Below are 21,728 nucleotides of genomic sequence, written 5' to 3'. Positions count from 1 at the left end.
CATAGTGTAGAAGGGTCCTGACATAGTGTAGAAGGGTCCTGACATAGTGGAGAAAGGTCCTGACATAGTGTAGAAGATTTCCTAATTGTAGAATGATCCTGACATAGTGTAAAAGGGTCCTGACATAGTGGAGAAGGGTCCTGACATAGTGTAGAAGATTTCCTACATTGTAGAAGGGTCCTGACATAGTGTAAAAGGGTCCTGACATAGTGGAGAAGGGTCCTGACATAGTGTAGAAGATTTCCTAATTGTAGAATGATCCTGACATAGTGTAAAAGGGTCCTGACATAGTGGAGAAGGGTCCTGACATAGTGTAGAAGATTTCCTACATTGTAGAAGGGTCCTGACATAGTGGAGAAGGGTCCTGACATAGTGTAGAAGATTTCCTACATTGTGGAAAGGTCCTGACATAGTGTAGAAGGGTCCTGACATAGTATAAAGGGTCCTGCCATAGTGGAGAAGGGTCCTGACATAGTGTAGAAGGGTCCTGACATAGTGGAGAAGGGTCCTGACATAGTGTAGAAGATTTCCTACTGTGTAGAAGGGTCCTGACATAGTGTAAAAGGGTCCTGACATAGTGTAGAAGGGTCCTGACATAGTGTAGACGATTTCCTACAGTGTAGAAGGGTCCTGACATAGTGTAGAAGGGTCCTGACATAGTGTAGAAGGGTCCTGACATAGTGTAGAAGTGCCTTGACATAGTGTAGAAGGGTCCTGACATAGTGTAGAAGGGTCCTGACATAGTGTAGAAGATTTCCTACTGTGTAGAAGGGTCCTGACATAGTGTAAAATGGTCCTGACATAGTGTAGAAGGGTCCTGACATAGTGTAGAAGATATCCTACAGTGTAGAAGGGTCCTGACATAGTGTAAAATGGTCCTGACATAGTGTAGAAGGGTTATGACAGTGTAAAAGGGTTCCTACAGTGTAGAAGGGTCCTGACATAGTGTAAAATGGTCCTGACATAGTGGAAAAGGGTTATGACAGTGTAGAAGGGTCCTGACATAGTGTAGAAGGGTCCTGACATAGTGCAGAAGGGTCCTGACATAGTGTAGAAGGGTCCTGACATAGTGCAGAAGGGTCCTGACATAGTGTAGACGGGTCCTGACATAGTGGAGAAGGGTCCTGACATAGATTAGAAGGGTCCTGACATAGTGTAGAAGGGTCCTGACATAGATTAGAAGGGTCCTGACATAGTGTAGAAGGGTCCTGACATAGCGTAGAAGGGTCCTGACATAGTGGAGAAGGGTCCTGACATAGTAGAGAAGGCTCCTGACATAGTGTAGAAAGTTTCCTACAGCGTAGAAGGGTCCTGACATAGTGTAGAAGGGTCCTGACATAGTGTAGAAGATTTCCTAATTGTAGAATGATCCTGACATAGTGTAAAAGGGTCCTGACATAGTGGAGAAGGGTCCTGACATAGTGTAGAAGGGTCCTGACATAGTGTAGAAGATTTCCTACATTGTAAAAGGGTCCTGACATAGTGGAGAAGGGTCCTGACATAGTGTAGAAGGGTCCTGACATAGTGGAGAAGGGTCCTGACATAGTGGAGAAGGGTCCTGACATAGTGTAGAAGGGTCCTGACATAGTGGAGAAGGGTCCTGACATAGATTAGAAGGGTCCTGACATAGTGGAGAAGGGTCCTGACATAGCGTAGAAGGGTCCTGACATAGTGGAGAAGGGTCCTGACATAGTGTAGAAGTGCCTTGACATAGTGTAGAAGTGTCTTGACATAGTGTAGAAGGGTTCTGACAGTGTAAAAGGGTTCTGACACCATAGAAGGGTCCTGACATAGTGTAAAATGGTCCTGACATAGTGTAAAATGGTCCTGACATAGTGGAAAAGGGTTATGACAGTGTAGAAGGGTCCTGACATAGTGTAGAAGGGTCCTGACAGTGTCGAAGGGATGGTTTTCTAAGAGCCCTCTGTTTTATTGACTGAGCTTTGAGAGATTTAGCTGCACTCACTGAGTTCTGGCACTCTCTTCCTCTCACTACTCTATCCTTCATTGCCTCACCTCTCTCTCTATCTTCTCTCTCTCTCTCTCCTCCTCTCTCAGTTTCTTTCTCTCTTTCTCTCTCTCTCGCTCTCTCTCTCTCTCCTCCTCTCGTTCTCTCTCTCTTTCCTCCTCTCTGTTTCCTCTTTCTCTTTCTCTTCTAGTGTAGAAGATTTCCTAAAGTGTAGAAGGGTCCTGACATAGTGTAGAAGGGTCCTGACATAGCGTAGAAGGGTCCTGACATAGTGGAGAAGGGTCCTGACATAGTAGAGAAGGCTCCTGACATAGTGGAGAAGGGTACTGACATAGTGGAGAAGGGTACTGACATAGTGGAGAAGGGTCCTGACATAGTGTAGAAGATTTCCTAATTGTAGAATGATCCTGACATAGTGTAAAAGGGTCCTGACATAGTGGAGAAGGGTCCTGACATAGTGTAGAAGGGTCCTGACATAGTGTAGAAGGGTCCTGACATAGTGTAGAAGATTTCCTAATTGTAGAATGATCCTGACATAGTGTAAAAGGGTCCTGACATAGTGGAGAAGGGTCCTGACATAGTGTAGAAGGGTCCTGACATAGTGTAGAAGATTTCCTACATTGTAGAAGGGTCCTGACATAGTGGAGAAGGGTCCTGCCATAGTGTAGAAGATTTCCTACATTGTGGAAGGGTCCTGACATAGTGTAGAAGGGTCCTGACATAGTGTAGAAGGGTCCTGACATAGTGGAGAAGGGTCCTGACATAGTGTAGAAGGGTCCTGACATAGTGTAGACGATTTCCTACAGTGTAGAAGGGTCCTGACATAGTGTAGAAGGGTCCTGACATAGTGTAGAAGATTTCCTACATTGTAGAAGGGTCCTGACATAGTGTAGAAGGGTCCTGACATAGTGTAGAAGGGTCCTGACATAGTGTAGAAGGGTCCTGACATAGTGTAGAATTGACCTGACATAGTGTAGAAGTGTCTTGACATAGTGTAGAAGGGTTCCTACAGTGTAGAAGGGTCCTGACATAGTGTAAAATGGTCCTGACATAGTGGAAAAGGGTTATGACAGTGTAGAAGGGTCCTGACATAGTGTAGAAGGGTCCTGACATAGTGTAGAAGGGTCCTGACATAGTGTAGAAGGGTCCTGACATAGTGGAGAAGGGTCCTGACATAGTGTAGAAGATTTCCTACAGTGTAGAAGTGTCCTGACATAGTGTAAAAGGGTCCTGACATAGTGTAGAAGGGTCCTGACATAGTGTAGACGATTTCCTACAGTGTAGAAGGGTTCTGACATAGTGTAGAAGGGTCCTGACATAGTGTAGAAGATTTCCTACATTGTAGAAGGGTCCTGACATAGTGTAGAAGGGTCCTGACATAGTGTAGAAGGGTCCTGACATAGTGTAGAAGGGTCCTGACATAGTGTAGAATTGACCTGACATAGTGTAGAAGTGTCTTGACATAGTGTAGAAGGGTTCCTACAGTGTAGAAGGGTCCTGACATAGTGTAAAATGGTCCTGACATAGTGGAAAAGGGTTATGACAGTGTAGAAGGGTCCTGACATAGTGTAGAAGGGTCCTGACATAGTGTAGAAGGGTCCTGACATAGTGCAGAAGGGTCCTGACATAGTGGAAAAGGGTTATGACAGTGTAGACGTGTCCTGACAGTGTCGAAGGGATGGTTTTCTAAGAGCCCTCTGTTTTATTGACTGAGCTCTGAGAGATTTAGCTGCACTCACTGAGTTCTGGCAATCTCTTCCTCTGACTACTCTATCCTTCATTGCCTCACCTCTCTCTCCTCCTCTCTCCTCCTCTCTCTGTTTCTTTCTCTCTTTCTCTCTTTCTCTCTCTCGCTCTCTCTCTCTCTCCTCCTCTCGTTCTCTCTCTCTCTCCTCCCTCTCTGTTTCCTCTCTCTCTTTCTCTTCTAGTGTAGAAGATTTCCTACATTGTAGAAGGGTCCTGACATAGTAGAGAAGGGTCCTGACATAGTGTAGAAAGGTCCTGACATAGTGTAGAAGGGTCCTGACATAGTGTAGAAGGGTCCTGACATAGTGTAGAAGGGTTCTGACATAGTGTAGAAGGGTCCTGACATAGTGTAAAAGGGTCCTGACATAGTGTAGAAGGGTCCTGACATAGTGTAGAAAGGTCCTGACATAGTGTAGAAGGGTCCTGACATAGTGGAGAAAGGTCCTGACATAGTGTAGAAGATTTCCTAATTGTAGAATGATCCTGACATAGTGTAAAAGGGTCCTGACATAGTGGAGAAGGGTCCTGACATAGTGTAGAAGATTTCCTACATTGTAGAAGGGTCCTGACATAGTGTAAAAGGGTCCTGACATAGTGGAGAAGGGTCCTGACATAGTGTAGAAGATTTCCTAATTGTAGAATGATCCTGACATAGTGTAAAAGGGTCCTGACATAGTGGAGAAGGGTCCTGACATAGTGTAGAAGATTTCCTACATTGTAGAAGGGTCCTGACATAGTGGAGAAGGGTCCTGCCATAGTGTAGAAGATTTCCTACATTGTGGAAGGGTCCTGACATAGTGTAGAAGGGTCCTGACATAGTATAAAGGGTCCTGGCATAGTGGAGAAGGGTCCTGACATAGTGTAGAAGGGTCCTGACATAGTGGAGAAGGGTCCTGACATAGTGTAGAAGATTTCCTACTGTGTAGAAGGGTCCTGACATAGTGTAAAAGGGTCCTGACATAGTGTAGAAGGGTCCTGACATAGTGTAGACGATTTCCTACAGTGTAGAAGGGTCCTGACATAGTGTAGAAGGGTCCTGACATAGTGTAGAAGGGTCCTGACATAGTGTAGAAGTGCCTTGACATAGTGTAGAAGGGTCCTGACATAGTGTAGAAGGGTCCTGACATAGTGTAGAAGATTTCCTACTGTGTAGAAGGGTCCTGACATAGTGTAGAAGGGTCCTGACATAGTGTAGAAGATATCCTACAGTGTAGAAGGGTCCTGACATAGTGTAGAAGGGTCCTGACATAGTGTAAAAGGGTCCTGACATAGTGTAGAAGGGTCCTGACATAGTGTAGAAGTGTCTTGACATAGTGGAGAAGGGTTTGTTTTCTAAGAGCCCTCTGTTTTATTGACTGAGCTTTGAGAGATTTAGCTGCACTCACTTTGAGTTCTGGCACTCTCTTCCTCTCACTCCTCTATCCTTCCTTGCCTCCCCTCTCTCTCTCTCTTTCTCTCTCTCCTCCTCTCTCTGTTTCCTTCTATCTCTCTCTCTCCTCCTCTCGCTCTCTCTCCCGCTCTCTCTACTCCTCTCGCTCTCTCTGTCTCTCTCGTCCTCTCTCTGTTTCCTCTCTCTCCTCCTCTCGCTCTCTCTGTCTCTCTCCTCTCTCTCTTTCTCTTCTTCTCTCTCTCTCTTTCATTCTCTCTCTCTCCCTCCACTATCTCTCTCCATCTCTCTTCTTCTCTCTCTCTGCTATGTCCTTCCTGCAGCATTAGACCTTTTGTTCATAGCCCCTCTGCTTCAATACAGCCTGTCTACCCAGCTCTCTCCATTACACACACACACACACACACACACACACACACACACACACACACACACACACACACACACACACACACACACACACACACACACACACACACACACACACACACACACACACACTCCTCAAAGAAAACACAAACACATTCTGCACGACACTTCAGGCCATCACCATCATCACAGTCCTATATTCAGTCTGGAGAACAGAGGGAGGGGAGAGGAGGAGCAGAGGAGGGAGGACGGGGGGAACAGCTAAGCAGCCGTCACTTCCTGTTTACTGTAGCAGCTTCCTATTCCACACAGAGTGATGAGAGACTGTTGCTGTTGCTAGGCACTGTCTGCCATCAACTGGTCATCTACTGGCACTGCCAAGTAGCAACACCGCTAACCGAGACCACTGCCATGTAGCAACACCGCTAACCGCTGCCATGTAGCAACACCGCTAACCACTGCCATGTAGCAACACCGCTAACCGAGACCACTGCCATGTAGCAACACCGCTAACCGCTGCCATGTAGCAACACCGCTAACCACTGCCATGTAGCAACACCGCTAACTTAGACCACTGCCATGTAGCAACACCGCTAACCACTGCCATGTAGCAACACCGCTAACTTAGACCACTGCCATGTAGCAACACCGCTAACCGAGACCGCTGCCATGTAGCAACACCGCTAACCACTGCCATGTAGCAACACCGCTAACCACTGCCATGTAGCAACACCGCTAACTTAGACCACTGCCATGTAGCAACACCGCTAACCACTGCCATGTAGCAACACCGCTAACCGAGACCGCTGCCATGTAGCAACACCGCTAACCACTGCCATGTAGCAACACCGCTAACTTAGACCACTGCCATGTAGCAACACCGCTAACCATTGCCATCTAGCAACACTGCTAACTTAGACCACTGCCATGTAGCAACAGCGCTAACTTAGACCACTGCCATGTAGCAACACCGCTAACTTAGACCACTGCCATGTAGCAACACCGCTAACCGAGACCACTGCCATGTAGCAACACCGCTAACCACTGCCATGTAGCAACACCGCTAACCGAGAACGCTGCCATGTAGCAACACCGCTAACCACTGCCATGTAGCAACACCGCTAACTTAGACCACTGCCATGTAGCAACACCGCTAACCATTGCCATCTAGCAACACTGCTAACTTAGACCACTGCCATGTAGCAACAGCGCTAACTTAGACCACTGCCATGTAGCAACACCGCTAACTTAGACCACTGCCATGTAGCAACACCGCTAACCGAGACCACTGCCATGTAGCAACACCGCTAACCACTGCCATGTAGCAACACCGCTAACCGAGACCGCTGCCATGTAGCAACACCGCTAACCGAGACCACTGCCATGTAGCAACACCGCTAACTTAGACCACTGCCATGTAGCGACACCGCTAAGTTAGACCACTGCCATGTAGCAACACCGCTAACCATTGCCATCTAGCAACACTGCTAACTTAGACCACTGCCATGTAGCAACAGCGCTAACTTAGACCACTGCCATGTAGCAACACCGCTAACTTAGACCACTGCCATGTAGCAACACCGCTAACCGAGACCACTGCCATGTAGCAACACCGCTAACCACTGCCATGTAGCAACACCGCTAACCGAGACCGCTGCCATGTAGCAACACCGCTAACCGAGACCACTGCCATGTAGCAACACTGCTAACCGAGACCGCTGCCATGTAGCAACACCGCTAACCGAGACCACTGCCATGTAGCAACACCGCTAACTTAGACCACTGCCATGTAGCGACACCGCTAACTTAGACCACTGCCATGTAGCAACACCGCTAACCACTGCCATGTAGCAACACTGCTAACCGAGACCACTGCCATGTAGCAACACCGCTAACCACTGCCATGTAGCAACACCGCTAACCGAGACCACTGCCATGTAGCAACACCGCTAACTTAGACCACTGCCATGTAGCGACACCGCTAACCACTGCCATGTAGCAACACCGCTAACTTAGACCACTGCCATGTAGCAACACCGCTAACCACTGCCATGTAGCAACACCGCTAACTTAGACCACTGCCATGTAGCGACACCGCTAACCACTGCCATGTAGCAACACCGCTAACCTAGACCACTGCCATGTAGCAACACCGCTAACCACTGCCATGTAGCAACACCGCTAACTTAGACCACTGCCATGTAGCAACACCGCTAACCACTGCCATGTAGCAACACCGCTAACCGAGACCGCTGCCATGTAGCAACACCGCTAACTGAGACCACTGCCATCTAGCAACACCGCTAACCAAGACCGCTGCCATGTAGCAACACCGCTAACCACTGCCATGTAGCAACACCGCTAACTTAGACCACTGTCATGTAGCAACACCGCTAACCACTGCCATGTAGCAACACCGCTAACCGAGACCGCTACCATGTAGCAACACCGCTAACCACTGCCATGTAGCAACACCGCTAACCACTGCCATGTAGCGACACCGCTAACCACTGCCATGTACCAACACCGCTAACTTAGACCACTGCCATGTAGCAACACCGCTAACCACTGCCATGTAGCAACACCGCTAACTTAGACCACTGCCATGTAGCAACACCGCTAACCACTGCCATGTAGCAACACCGCTAACTTAGACCACTGCCATGTAGCAACACCACTAACCGAGACCGCTGCCATGTAGCAACACCGCTAACCGAGACCACTGCCATCTAGCAACACCGCTAACCAAGACCGCTGCCATGTAGCAACACCGCTAACCACTGCCATGTAGCAACACCGCTAACTTAGACCACTGCCATGTAGCAACACCGCTAACCACTGCCATGTAGCAACACTGCTAACCGAGACCGCTGCCATGTAGCAACACCGCTAACCACTGCCATGTAGCAACACCGCTAACTTAGACCACTGCCATGTAGCGACACCGCTAACCACTGCCATGTAGCAACACCGCTAACTTAGACCACTGCCATGTAGCAACACCGCTAACCACTGCCATGTAGCAACACCGCTAACCGAGACCGCTGCCATGTAGCAACACCGCTAATCGAGACCACTGCCATCTAGCAACACCGCTAACCAAGACCGCTGCCATGTAGCAACACCGCTAACCACTGCCATGTAGCAACACTGCTAACTTAGACCACTGCCATGTAGCAAAACCGCTAACCGAGACCACTGCCATGTAGCAACACCGCTAACCGAGACCTCTGCCATGTAGCAACACCGCTAACCGAGACCACTGCCATGTAGCAACACGGCTAACCGAGACCACTGCCTTGTAGCAACACCGCTAACCGAGACCACTGCCATGTAGCAACACCGCTAACCGAGACCACTGCCTTGTAGCAACACCGCTAACCGAGACCACTGCCATGTAGCAACACCGCTAACCGAGACCACTGCCATGTAGCAACACCGCTAACCGAGACCACTGCCAGCTAGCAACACCGCTAACCGAGACCACTGCCATGTAGCAACACCGCTAACCAAGACCACTGCCATGTAGCAACACCGCTAACCAAGACCACTGCCATGTAGCAACACCGCTAACCACTGCCATGTAGCATTCCAATTAATCCCAAAGGTGTTCGATGGGGTTGAGGTCAGGGCTCTGTGCAGGCCAGTCAAGTTCTTCCACACCGATCTCGACAAACCATTTCTTTATCGACCTCGCTTTGTGAACGGGGACATTGTCATGCTGAAACAGGAAAGGGCCTTCCCTAAACTGTTCCCATAAAGGTGGAAGCACAGAATCGTCTAGAATGTTGTTGTATGCTGTAGCGTTAAGATTTCCCTGCATTGGAACTAAGGGGCCTAGCCTGAACCATGACAAACAGCCCCAGACCATTATTCCTCCTCCACCAAACTTTACAGTTGGCACTATGCATTGGGGCAGGTAAGCGTTCTCCTGGCATCCGCCAAACCCAGATTTGTCCGTCGGACTGCCAGATGGTGAAGCGTGATTCATCACTGCAGAGAACGTGTTTCCACTGCTCCAGAGTCCAATGGCTGCGAGCTTTACACCTCTCCAGCCGAAGCTTGGCATTGAGCGTGGTGATCTTAGGCTTGTGTGCGGCTGCTCGGCCGTGGAAACCCATTTCATGAAGCTCAAGAACGAAAAGTTATTGTGCTGATGATGCTTCCAGAGGCAGAACTCGGTAGTGAGTGTTGCAACCGAGGAAAGACAATTTTTACACGCTTCAGCACTCTGCGGTCCCCTTCTGTGAGCTTGTGTGGCCTACCACTTCACGGCTGAGCCGTTGTTGCTCCTAGACGTTTCCACTTCACAATAACAGCCCTTACAGTTGACCGGGGCAGCTATAGCAGGGCAGAAATTTGATGAACTGACTTGTTGGAAAGGTGGCATCCTATGACGGTGCCACGTTGAAAGCCACTGAGCTCTTCAGTACGGGCCATTCTACTGACCATGTTTGTCTATGGAGATTGCATGGCTGTGTGCTCGATTGTTATACACCTGTCAGCAACGAGTGTGGCTGAAATAGCTGAATCCACTAATTTGAATGGGGTGTCCACGTACTTTTGTATACATAGTGTATACGGAAGCACTCCACATTGTTACAGAATGTGAGAGGCGCACGGCACTGCGGTACGGAGATTTGACCTCTGCATGACCTCCGGAGGCTCTGCAATTGCGTCACATCCTCCATACGAAGCCTATGACCACATTTTCGGATCAAATCGTAAATTGTCTTTCAGGCTTTCTGTAAAGCCAGCATAACAGTCAGTAAGACTGACTGTTGCCTCAGTGTGCCTCAGAGAGCCTGTCTATCTCTGTGCAGCAGCTGGACAGTACCACAATACACAGCAGCCATAAATGGATTGGGTTTTATTTCATGTTATTGTAACCCGGTCTCCATGGCAACCACAACTCACACATAACTCAACTGCCATGCTGGTGTGAGGGGAGAGGAGGGGCTGAGGAAAGGGGAGTGGGTGGTGAGGGGAGAGGAGGGGCTGAGGAAAGGGGAGTGGGTGGTGAGGGGAGAGGAGGGGCTGAGGAAAGGGGAGGGGGTGGTGAGGGGAGAGGAGGGGCTGAGTGGGTGGTGAGGGGAGAGGAGGGGCTGAGGAAAGGGGAGGGGGTGGTGAGAGGAGAGGAGGGGCTGAGTGGGTGGTGAGGGGAGAGGAGGGGCTGAGTGGGTGGTGAGGGGAGAGGAGGGGCTGAGGAAAGGGGAGGGGGTGGTGAGAGGAGAGGAGGGGCTGAGGAAAGGGGAGGGGGTGGTGAGAGGAGAGGAGGGGCTGAGTGGGTGGTGAGAGGAGAGGAGGGGCTGAGGAAAGGGGGTGGGTGGTGAGGGGAGAGGAGGAGCTGAGGAAAGGGGGGTGGGTGGTGAGGGGAGAGGAGGGGCTGAGGAAAGGGGAGGGGTGGTGAGGGGAGAGGAGGGGCTGAGGAAAGGGGAGGGGGGTGGTGAGAGGAGAGGAGGGGAGGGGTGGTGAGGGGAGAGGAGGGGCTGAGGATAGGAGAGGCAGTGGGTGAGGCAGGAGGGTGAGGGTCTCATGCTGGTAATTAATCAGGCTGTGACATAAGACTCTGGATTAAGGAGGAATCAATGCATCCAGATCTCTAAATAACCTGACCTTTGGACAGAATGTAGCCTGTTACACAGCCTAGATGGTGTTATAACATACCGTGGGGTAAGGTTATAACACACTGTAGGGTAGGGTTATAACACACTGTGGGGTAGGGTTATAACACACTCTAGGTTATAACACACTGTAGGGTAGGGTTATAACACACTCTAGGTTATAACACACTGTGGGGAAGGGTTATAACACACTGTAAGGTAGGGTTATAACACACTGTAGGGTAGGGTTATAACACACTGTGGGAAAGGGTTATAACACACTGTAGGGTAGGGTTATAACACACTCTAGGTTATAACACACTGTGGGGAAGGGTTATAACACACTGTAAGGTAGGGTTATAACACACTGTAGGGTAGGGTTATAACACACTGTGGGAAAGGGTTATAACACACTGTGGGAAAGGGTTATAACACACTGTGGGGTAGTGTTATAACACACTGTAGGGTAGGGTTATAACACACTGTGGGGTAGGGTTATAACACACTGTGTGATAGGGTTATAACACATTGTGGGGTCGTTTTATAACGGTAGGGTAGGGTTATAACACAAGGTAAGGTAGGGTTATAACACACTGTGGTGTAGGGTTATAACACACTGCAGGGTAGGGTATTAAGACGTTGAGGGGTAGGTTTATAACACACTGCATGGTAGGGTTATAACACACTGTGGGGTAGGGTTATAATACACTGTGGGGTAGGGTTATAAAACACTGTGGGGTAGGGTTATAATACACTGTGGGGTAGGGTTATAACACACTATGGGGTAGGGTTATAACACACTGTGGGGTAGGGTTATAAAACACTGTGGGGTAGAGTTATAACACGCTGTAGGGTATGGTTATAACACGCTGTAGGGTAAGGTTATAATACACTGTTGGGTAGGGTTATAACTGTAGGGTAGGGTTATAACATGCTGTGGGATAGAGTTATAACACACTGTGGTGTAGGGTTATAACACACTGTGGGGTAGGGTTATAACACACTGTAGGGTAGGGTTATAACAGACTGTGGGGTAAGGTTATAATACACTGTTGGGTAGGGTTATAACTGTAGGGTAGGGTTATAACATGCTGTGGGATAGAGTTATAACACACTGTAGGGTAGGGTTATAACAGACTGTGGGGTAAGGTTATAACACACTGTGGTATAGGGTTATAACGGTACGGTAGGGTTATAACACACCGTAGGGTAGATTTAGATGGAAATACTGCCTGTCTGTGGGGGAAGGGCTGTGGGGGTGGACTGTAGTGGGACCTGGCACTGCCAACCACCTGTCTGTGGGGGGAAGGGCTGTGGTGGTGGACTATAGTGGGACCTGGCACTGCCAACTACCTGTCTGTGGGGGAAGGGCTGTGTGGGTGGACTATAGTGGGACCTGGCACTGCCAACTACCTGTCTGTGGGGGAAGGGCTGTGTGGGTGGACTATACTGGGACCTGGCACTGCCAGCTACCTGGCTCTCAAAGCCAATGCAAGTCACACATGATCTCAGGTCTCATGGTTAAAACATACTGTACGTCTACCGAACGCCAGCTATCAGAATCAACATGTTAAAGTCTGTCTGTTGTCTGTCGTTGTGAGAAATGAGAAGGTTCGCTCCGTTACAACAGTGGTAGAGAGGAGGAAGGGGTCTGATGCCCGCAACGATCAGCAACGTCGTTAAAAGGTTTTCAGAACAATTCTAATAAATGTTGACCAACGGAATGAAGATCCTCCAATCGCCATCAGGTATTGACAGGGTTTATAGCAGATAAAACATTTTACTGGAACGGACAAATAACACCTGGACTTCTGGGATTTTGGTGGGAATTTCAGGTGTTCAATTTCTCGTCAACAATGCACTTATTTTTCTTGTTCGTATATAAATAATTTCTTTATTGTATCAGGTATTTTTTTTTAGATGTTGTGTTAAAATAAAGAAAACTATATGTGCCTAATTCGCATAAAACACAACGTGTGTATTTGCATATATGAATATATTACCATAAAGGGGAGGAGCAGGTCTTCGACCAGCCAACCACCTGCTCTGTCTAGACTTCCTAATTAAATACTGTTGTCGTCGACATTCCGTTGCGTAATTCAACCAGTGGTGTCAATAGCAGGATTACCCTCAGATGAATAAATCTAATTTATAAATATTTCAAAATGTATTAAATTATTACTTTATTTAATTGCACCAAACAAAAACAACAAAAAAAAAATTAACACCAATCAGAATAAGGCCTTTAAAAAATGGTCAAGAGGGGCGCGTTAAATCCTGGACGAATCTTTTAACGTTCTGATCGATGCAATGGAAAGACAAGGTGTTACGTTGAGCCCATTCTCCTGTAGCGTTTTAACGGGAGGAAAACGACAGGAAGAAGCAAGAGAATGATAGAGTCGCAGGAGTAAAATGAAAGCAATCAAATCCAGGGAGATTTAACTGTCATATCCAGGGAGATTTAACTGTCATATCCAGGGAGATTTAACTGTCATATCCAGGGAGATTTAACTGTCATATCCTGGGAGATTTAACTGTCATATCCAGGGAGATTTAACTGTCATATCCTGGGAGATTTAACTGTCATATCCTGGGAGATTTAACTGTCATATCCAGGGAGATTTAACTGTCATATCCAGGGAGATTTAACTGTCATATCCAGGGAGATTTAACTGTCATATCCTGGGAGATTTAACTGTCATATCCTGGGAGATTTAACTGTCATATCCAGGGAGATTTAACTGTCAATCCAGGGAGATTTAACTGTCATATCCAGGGAGATTTAACTGTCATATCCAGGGAGATTTAACTGTCAATCCAGGGAGATTTAACTGTCATATCCAGGGAGATTTAACTGTCATATCCAGGGAGATTTAACTGTCATATCCAGGGAGATTTAACTGTCATATCCAGGGGAGATTTAACTGTCAATCCAGGGAGATTTAACTGTCATATCCAGGGAGATTTAACTGTCATATCCAGGGAGATTTAACTGTCAATCCAGGGAGATTTAAGTGTCGAGTGGATCCCCCCCCAACAGGAAATAGAGGACTGAAAAAGACAGATTCTCAGGTGGGCGGGGCATGTTGCTACAGTTACTGAGACAGCTGCCTTATCACTACTGACAGACAGAAAGACACACACACACACACAATACACACACTACACACACACACACGAAACACACAAAACACACACTACACACACACACACGAAACACACAAAACACACACTACACACACACACACACACACTACAGACAGTAACAATAGCATAACCCTGCCCTGTTACCAGCAGCACAGTCACCTGCTGGGATCTCTACAGATATACATGCAGTATGTATAACGTCCCCACTGTACCCAGACAGACCACTATATCTGTAGGGAACCCAGAGTAACTCCACCACTGTACCCGGACAGACCACTATAACATCCTATTCTATGTTGAACTGATCAGGGCCCTATCAGAAGACCAGCAGACAGCCGTTGTACAGGCGGACAGCGACACCTAGCAGACGAACATGGTACTGCCTCCTGAGCCTGAGCCACCAGTACACGGTCTTGATAGGATTTGTTGTTAAACGTAAACGACCGACTGAGGTCTACAATGGTGCTGCTGCCTGAGATATCTGTCTGTCTGGACGATCTAGGAGACAGGCTGTTTCTAGAAAAGGGGGAGAGAGAGTGTTTTGATGATGCTGGGACGTAGAACAGGGAACTACAGGATACAGGGACCGTAGGTTTATATCTAGCTACTGTTCTGTATAGTTTATATCTAGCTACTGTTCTGTATAGTTTATATCTGGCTACTGTTCTGTATAGTTTATATCTGGCTACTGTTCTGTATAGTTTATATCTAGCTACTGTTCTGTATAGTTTATATCTAGCTACTGTTCTGTATAGTTTATATCTAGCTACTGTTCTGTATAGTTTATATCTGGCTACTGTTCTGTATAGTTTATATCTAGCTACTGTTCTGTATAGTTTATATCTGGCTACTGTTCTGTATAGTTTATATCTAGCTACTGTTCTGTATAGTTTATATCTAGCTACTGTTCTGTATAGTTTATATCTAGCTACTGTTCTGTATAGGACCGTAGGTTTATATCTGGCTACTGTTCTGTATAGTTTATATCTGGCTACTGTTCTATACAGGACCGTAGGTTTATATCTGGCTACTGTTCTGTATAGTTTATATCTGGCTACTGTTCTGTATAGTTTATATCTGGCTACTGTTCTGTATAGGACCGTAGGTTTATATCTGGCTACTGTTCTGTATAGTTTATATCTGGCTACTGTTCTATACAGGACCGTAGGTTTATATCTGGCTACTGTTCTGTATAGTTTATATCTGGCTACTGTTCTGTATAGTTTATATCTGGCTACTGTTCTGTATAGGACCGTAGGTTTATATCTGGCTACTGTTTTGTATAGTTTATATCTGGCTACTGTTCTGTATAGGACCGTAGGTTTATATCTGGCTACTGTTCTGTATAGTTTATATCTAGCTACTGTTCTGTATAGTTTATATCTAGCTACTGTTCTGTATAGTTTATATCTAGCTACTGTTCTGTATAGGACTGTAGGTTTATATCTAGCTACTGTTCTGTATAGTTTATATCTAGCTACTGTTCTGTATAGGACTGTAGGTTTGTATCTGGCTACTGTTCTGTATAGTTTATATCTGGCTACTGTTCTGTATAGTTTATATCTGGCTACTGTTCTGTATAGGACCGTAGGTTTATATCTGGCTACTGTTTTGTATAGTTTATATCTGGCTACTGTTCTGTATAGGACCGTAGGTTTATATCTGGCTACTGTTCTGTATAGTTTATATCTAGCTACTGTTCTGTATAGTTTATATCTAGCTACTGTTCTGTATAGTTTATATCTAGCTACTGTTCTGTATAGGACTGTAGGTTTATATCTAGCTACTGTTCTGTATAGTTTATATCTAGCTACTGTTCTGTATAGGACTGTAGGTTTGTATCTGGCTACTGTTCTGTATAGTTTATATCTGGCTACTGTTCTGTATAGTTTATATCTGGCTACTGTTCTGTATAGGACCATAGGTTTATATCTGGCTACTGTTCTGTATAGTTTATATCTGGCTACTGTTCTGTATAGTTTATATCTGGCTACTGTTCTGTATAGTTTATATCTGGCTACTGTTCTGTATAGTTTATATCTGGCTACTGTTCTGTATAGGACCGTAGGTCTATGAGGCTGTAGGTTTATTGTGACAATGTTCTACCACCACAACTCACCTCCATGTGACTCTCCTGCAACTGTCGTCTTCCCACGTCACAACTCCAGGAGGCGCTGTAGTCCAGGCATCTGCAGCAGTAGGCCGTCCTGTTGCATTGGCCAAGGGGTCTGCTGATTCCCAATCTGATTGGCTTCTGCATCTGTCATCTGCAGCATTGTCCCGCCCTCTCCTCTGGTAATCCAACCAACGGGGCTGAGTCAGTCATCCTGGTAACGTCTGTCAGAATCTATTCCAAAGGTTCTTAGATTCCACCTCTTTTAGCTGAGATGCAACACAACATGGCTGGTAGAAAGGGGATTGGAGGGGGATTGAGGGGGATGGAGGGGTTGGAGGGGATTGGAGGGGGATGGAGGGGGTTGGAGGGATTGGAGGGGATGGAGGGGTTGGAGGGGATGGAGGGCGATGGAGGGGGATGGAGGGGTTTGGAGGGGGATGGAGGGGTCGGAGGCGGGTTGGGGGGATTGGAGGGGGTCGGAGGGGGATGGAGGGGTTTGTAGGGGATGGAGGGGTTGGAGGGGTTGGAGGGGGATGGAGGGGGTTGGAGGGGGATGGAGGGGGTTGGAGGGGGATGGAGGGGATTGGAGGGGGTTGGAGGGGATTGGAGGGGGATGGAGGGGATTGGAGGGGGATGGAGGGGATTGGAGGGGTTTGGAGGGCAACGGAGGGGGATTGGAGGGGATCGGCAGGGTTCAGGTAGTAGTCCACTGTAGCAAAGTGATATGGTGATGTCATATGGCATCAGAAGACAAGGTGACCTGAAATGTAGTCGGCCTGGAACGCTAGGTGACTTGTATAATGACGCTGTTGATATAAGTGGCCAATAAGCTGTTTATCTTTCTGCCTCGGATTCAGGGGAGTTTTTTTAATCAGAGACAATATATGTTTCTATTGATTCTGATATCAATACATTTCTACCTGCAGTATTAGGTCTCTGTCTGTCTCTCATTTCTCTGCCTGTCTAGACTACACCATATATAACCATTCATCCCAGTACGTGAAAATAGCTGCCCAAATCATTTTCCTTATGATTTAAATTATATTTCTACATAACTCAAAGTCAGTGCTGTGCAGCAGCATGAATCGGGTACAAAGAAAACACCTGTCAAATCAGGTCGTCAGTCAATCCTTCCGTCCTCTAGTTCTATTTAACATCAGACAATAACATCTCTCTCTCTCCCCCCCCTCAGAAGAGAACAGTCTGGAAGGTTGCTATAGAAACTAACCAGCTTCCACAACCTCGTCTGCAGTTCCCTAAACTTCTCCACTAAGCGGCGCTGTGGGTCCGGATGTACTCTGCACCTGACCGTCTGTCTGAACACACTACCAGGTGCTCTTCTCATTTCCGCCCCACCGGTTAAGTTGTTAAACGCATTCATTCATGCATCTGTAATATCTCCAGAAGAAGAATCATCCGAGAGACTCGATATTATTGAATGGTTGTTTATTTTTCTAGCGCGTTATTCGCTAATAGATCTAACTAATTATGTCGTTTTGGTGAGATTGTATAATAAAAAAATAAAAAACGAAATGTTGTAAACAATGTCAATAGCATCCATTTGATTCATTCGATTCTGATTCAATGCTGTTCGTTATTGATCCGTACCTATATATATATATAAGCACAGCCCAATTACATTACCGCACAGCCCAATTACCCTCTAAAATGCCGCACGGCACTATTCAAAAATGGATATATATACATCCATTTTGAATAGTGCCGTGCGTCATTTTAGAGGGTAATTGGGCTGTGCGGTAATGTAATTGGGCTATATATATATATATATATATATATATATAGGTACGGATCAATAACGAACAGCATATATATATATATATATACATCCATTTTCAATAACGAACAGCATATATATATATACATCCATTTTGAATAGTGCCGTGCGGTCATTTTAGAGGGTAATTGGGCTGTGCGGTAATGTCTAGACTCAATGGCTTGTCAAGGTGTGATTCTCTAGCGACAGATACTTCATTGGAGTGGACGTGTTGCTCCTAGAGGGACCCACACCAGTTAGACTACCGCGGTACCACTATCAAAGACAACGGCATCTCTGCACGGATGGACAGACCTCTGTTAGACCTGTTCCTCATCATAGTCGACAGTGAGGATAGAAGGTCTGCTGCCGGGCAGCGCTGCCCCGGTAAACCCTCTCTAACGGGTCTTAATGGAAAACGCTTTACGTGGATATGGTGTAAATAAATAAAGGGGGTTGTGGGTAAAGTCACTGGGTGACCTTGGGGCGTTTTTATTAAGTAATTACAATACACCGTAGGTAAAAGAGTCATTCAAGTCATTTTAGAGAAATTGGTCCTATCGTATTATATACCTCTTCAACACCAAACAGGCAAATCAATATGTAAACTTTTAGAAAACGGAAGACAAAAAAAATAAAAAAAAACCCGACACGCAATTAGTCTGAATAAATGAGACATTACTAAGAGAACGTTAATAAAGTGCTACAATGGGAGATGGGGATTGGTTGATCATGGGTGTTGTTTATAAGGCTAAATATAACCTAATAATTCTGTTTACAACCTACAGCGAAGAAGAGCTGTGCGTATAATGGAAGACTGTTTTCAGGTGAGATCACTAGTCACGTTTTTTTTTTTTTTTTTGATTCATCCAGCGTTATGATAATCTATTATTTAAAAACAATAATTCCTTCAGCATTATTATTAACAATAGACGCCCCGAAATAAGACCGATCCAAACCTTACTCTAGCCAGAGCGCAGAATTAGGGGATGTATGCAACTCACAGAAAGAAACGCATGGTTTCTCTGAATATCTTCCACGGCTTTTGCCTGTTTTTGTTCTTCCATTGCTGGGTATTTTTTTCTGTTTTGCTCTCTACAAATCATACATTAGTGAGTTTCCCCGTGTAAGCTTTGTGTGGGCTGCAGGGCGCTTTGTGTGGGCTGCAGTTGGTATATTTAATAGAGTCAGCGTCCTCCGTGGCTATGAAATCCGATTTGGAAAGAGATGGTTGGCTGTCACTGTTTTTAATTCACCGAGAGACGGTTGCCGTTGCTGGCCACACGTCACATGGGTATATTGGAACTGTTCTTCGTGCTCGGTCTCCCGGTGATAGAAGTAGTTAAAGTTGGACACGATGACGGGGACCGGTAACGCGATGGTGAGCACACCGGCTATGGCGCACAGAGAGCCCACGATCTTGCCTCCTATGGTCACCGGGCACATGTCCCCGTAGCCCACTGTAGTCATGGAGACCACAGCCCACCAAAACGCGTCGGGGATCGAACTAAAACCGGAGTCTGGATCGTCGGTTTCGGCGAAATAGACAGCGCTGGAGAAGAGGATGACTCCGATGAAGAGGAAGAAAATGAGCAGACCCAATTCTCTCATACTTGCTTTGAGTGTTTGTCCTAATATCTGAAGCCCCTTGGAGTGTCTGGACAACTTGAAGATCCTAAACACCCGGACCAGTCGGATGACCCTGAGGATGGCCAGAGACATGGCTTGCTGTCCGTTTCCTTGGTGTTCCGCCAACTCCAACCCCAGGGTGATAAAATAGGGCATAATGGCCACAATATCGATGGTGTTCATCATGTTTTTGAAAAAAGCAGGCTTGGAAGGGCAAGCTAGGAATCTGACGAACAGCTCGAAGGAGAACCAGATAATACACAGTGTCTCCACTATAAAGAAAGGATCTGTGAATGGATTGGGTTTCTTAGCGTTGTTAGTTCCATTCAAAGACAGCTCAGTGTCCCAATTTTTCTCTTTTTCATCCCTAAACTCAGGCAGCGTTTCCAAACAGAAGATAACAATAGAAATTAAAATCACCAGAACAGATACGATAGCAATCCCTCTGGCTGGTCCCGAACTCTCCGGGTATTCAAACAGTAGCCAGACCTGTCGTTGAAACTCATTTTCCGGTAACGGTCTCTCTTCTTCTTTTATAAATCCCTCATCCTCCTTAAAATTCTCAATCACATCTTCTCCCAATTGGTAAAATTTGATCTCCTCCATAAATATATCCAAAGGGACGTTGACTGGTCTCCTGAGGCGACCGCCGGACTGGTAATAGTAGAGGATAGCGTCGAAACTGGGTCTGTTCCTGTCGAAGAAGTACTCGTTCCTCAGAGGGTCGAAGAAGCGCATTCTCTTCCTCGGATCCCCTAGTAAAGTGGTGGGGAACTGAGCGAGTGTTTTCAGCTGGGTTTCAAAGAGCAATCCGGAGATGTTGATGACAACGCGCTCGCAGCATTCCTGATCCGTCCGCTGGTCCGCCGGTTCGAACACATCTTGGGACAGGGCTGTTAGTGCCACAGTCTCATCGTGGTTCTCTCTGGGTACTACTGTCATGTTTTTCCCCAAAGGGCAACAGCTTCTCTCTCCAAAAGACCCCGCTTAGTGTCCGTGTCGTACTTTCCCCCCCCCCCACCACCACAATTCTCCCCCTCTACTCGTGCGTTTTTTTTAGTCCTTCCGTGCTATTTTGTGACAAACAAGACCAAGCAGTCACTTGTGGAATGATGGAAAGGGCTGCGCTCTCTCTCTCTCGGCGTCTCCTCTCTGTGTCTCCTCTCTCCGCGTCTCCTCTCTCTCGCTCTCTCTCTGTGTCTCCTCTCTGTGTCTCCTCTCTCTGTGTCTCCTCTCTGTGTCTCCTCTCTCTGCGTCTCCTCTCTGTGTCTCCTCTCTCTGTGTCTCCTCTCTGTGTCTCCTCTCTCACCGTGTCTCGTCTCAGCCTGTTTTCTACTGGTGGTTCTATTCCTTCTCTCACGTCTGCGGACGGGTTGTTTTTGTTTGCGTTTTCCTCCCTGTGAACAACGGCTTCTCCCATCCCCTTCCCGTTCACGCTGCTAGTCTGGTCTATTGACTGTTACATTCACGCTTCTAGTCTGGTCTATTGACTGTCCCGTTCACGCTGCTAGTCTGGACTATTGACTGTTACATTCACACTGCTAGTCTGGTCTATTGACTGTCCCGTTCACGCTGCTAGTCTGGTCTATTGACTGTTACATTCACGCTGCTAGTCTGGACTATTGACTGTTACATTCACGCTGCTAGTCTGGTCTATTGACTGTTACATTCACGCTGCTAGTCTGGTCTATTGACTGTCCCGTTCACGCTGCTAGTCTGGACTATTGACTGTTACATTCACACTGCTAGTCTGGACTATTGACTGTCCCGTTCACGCTGCTAGTCTGGTCTATTGACTGTTACATTCACGCTGCTAGTCTGGTCTATTGACTGTTACATTCACGCTGCTAGTCTGGTCTATTGACTGTTACATTCACGCTGCTAGTCTGGTCTATTGACTGTCCCGTTCACGCTGCTAGTCTGGACTATTGACTGTTACATTCACGCTGCTAGTCTGGTCTATTGACTGTTACATTCACGCTGCTAGT

General features: G+C 46.8%; 1 pseudogene across 1 annotated transcript; it reads right to left on the bottom strand.

The window, feature by feature from the left end:
- Window positions 1–18,567: 18,567 nt before the first annotated feature.
- Window positions 18,568–21,251, bottom strand: LOC123738349 (shaker-related potassium channel tsha2-like; annotated as a pseudogene). The gene has a single exon (XR_006767499.1). The product of XR_006767499.1 is annotated as a shaker-related potassium channel tsha2-like (transcript).
- Window positions 21,252–21,728: the final 477 nt, after the last annotated feature.

Source organism: Salmo salar, unplaced genomic scaffold, assembly GCF_905237065.1.
Source record: "Salmo salar unplaced genomic scaffold, Ssal_v3.1, whole genome shotgun sequence".
Classification (NCBI taxonomy): Eukaryota; Metazoa; Chordata; class Actinopteri; order Salmoniformes; family Salmonidae; genus Salmo; species Salmo salar.
This window is presented reverse-complemented; position numbering and strand designations above follow the sequence as displayed.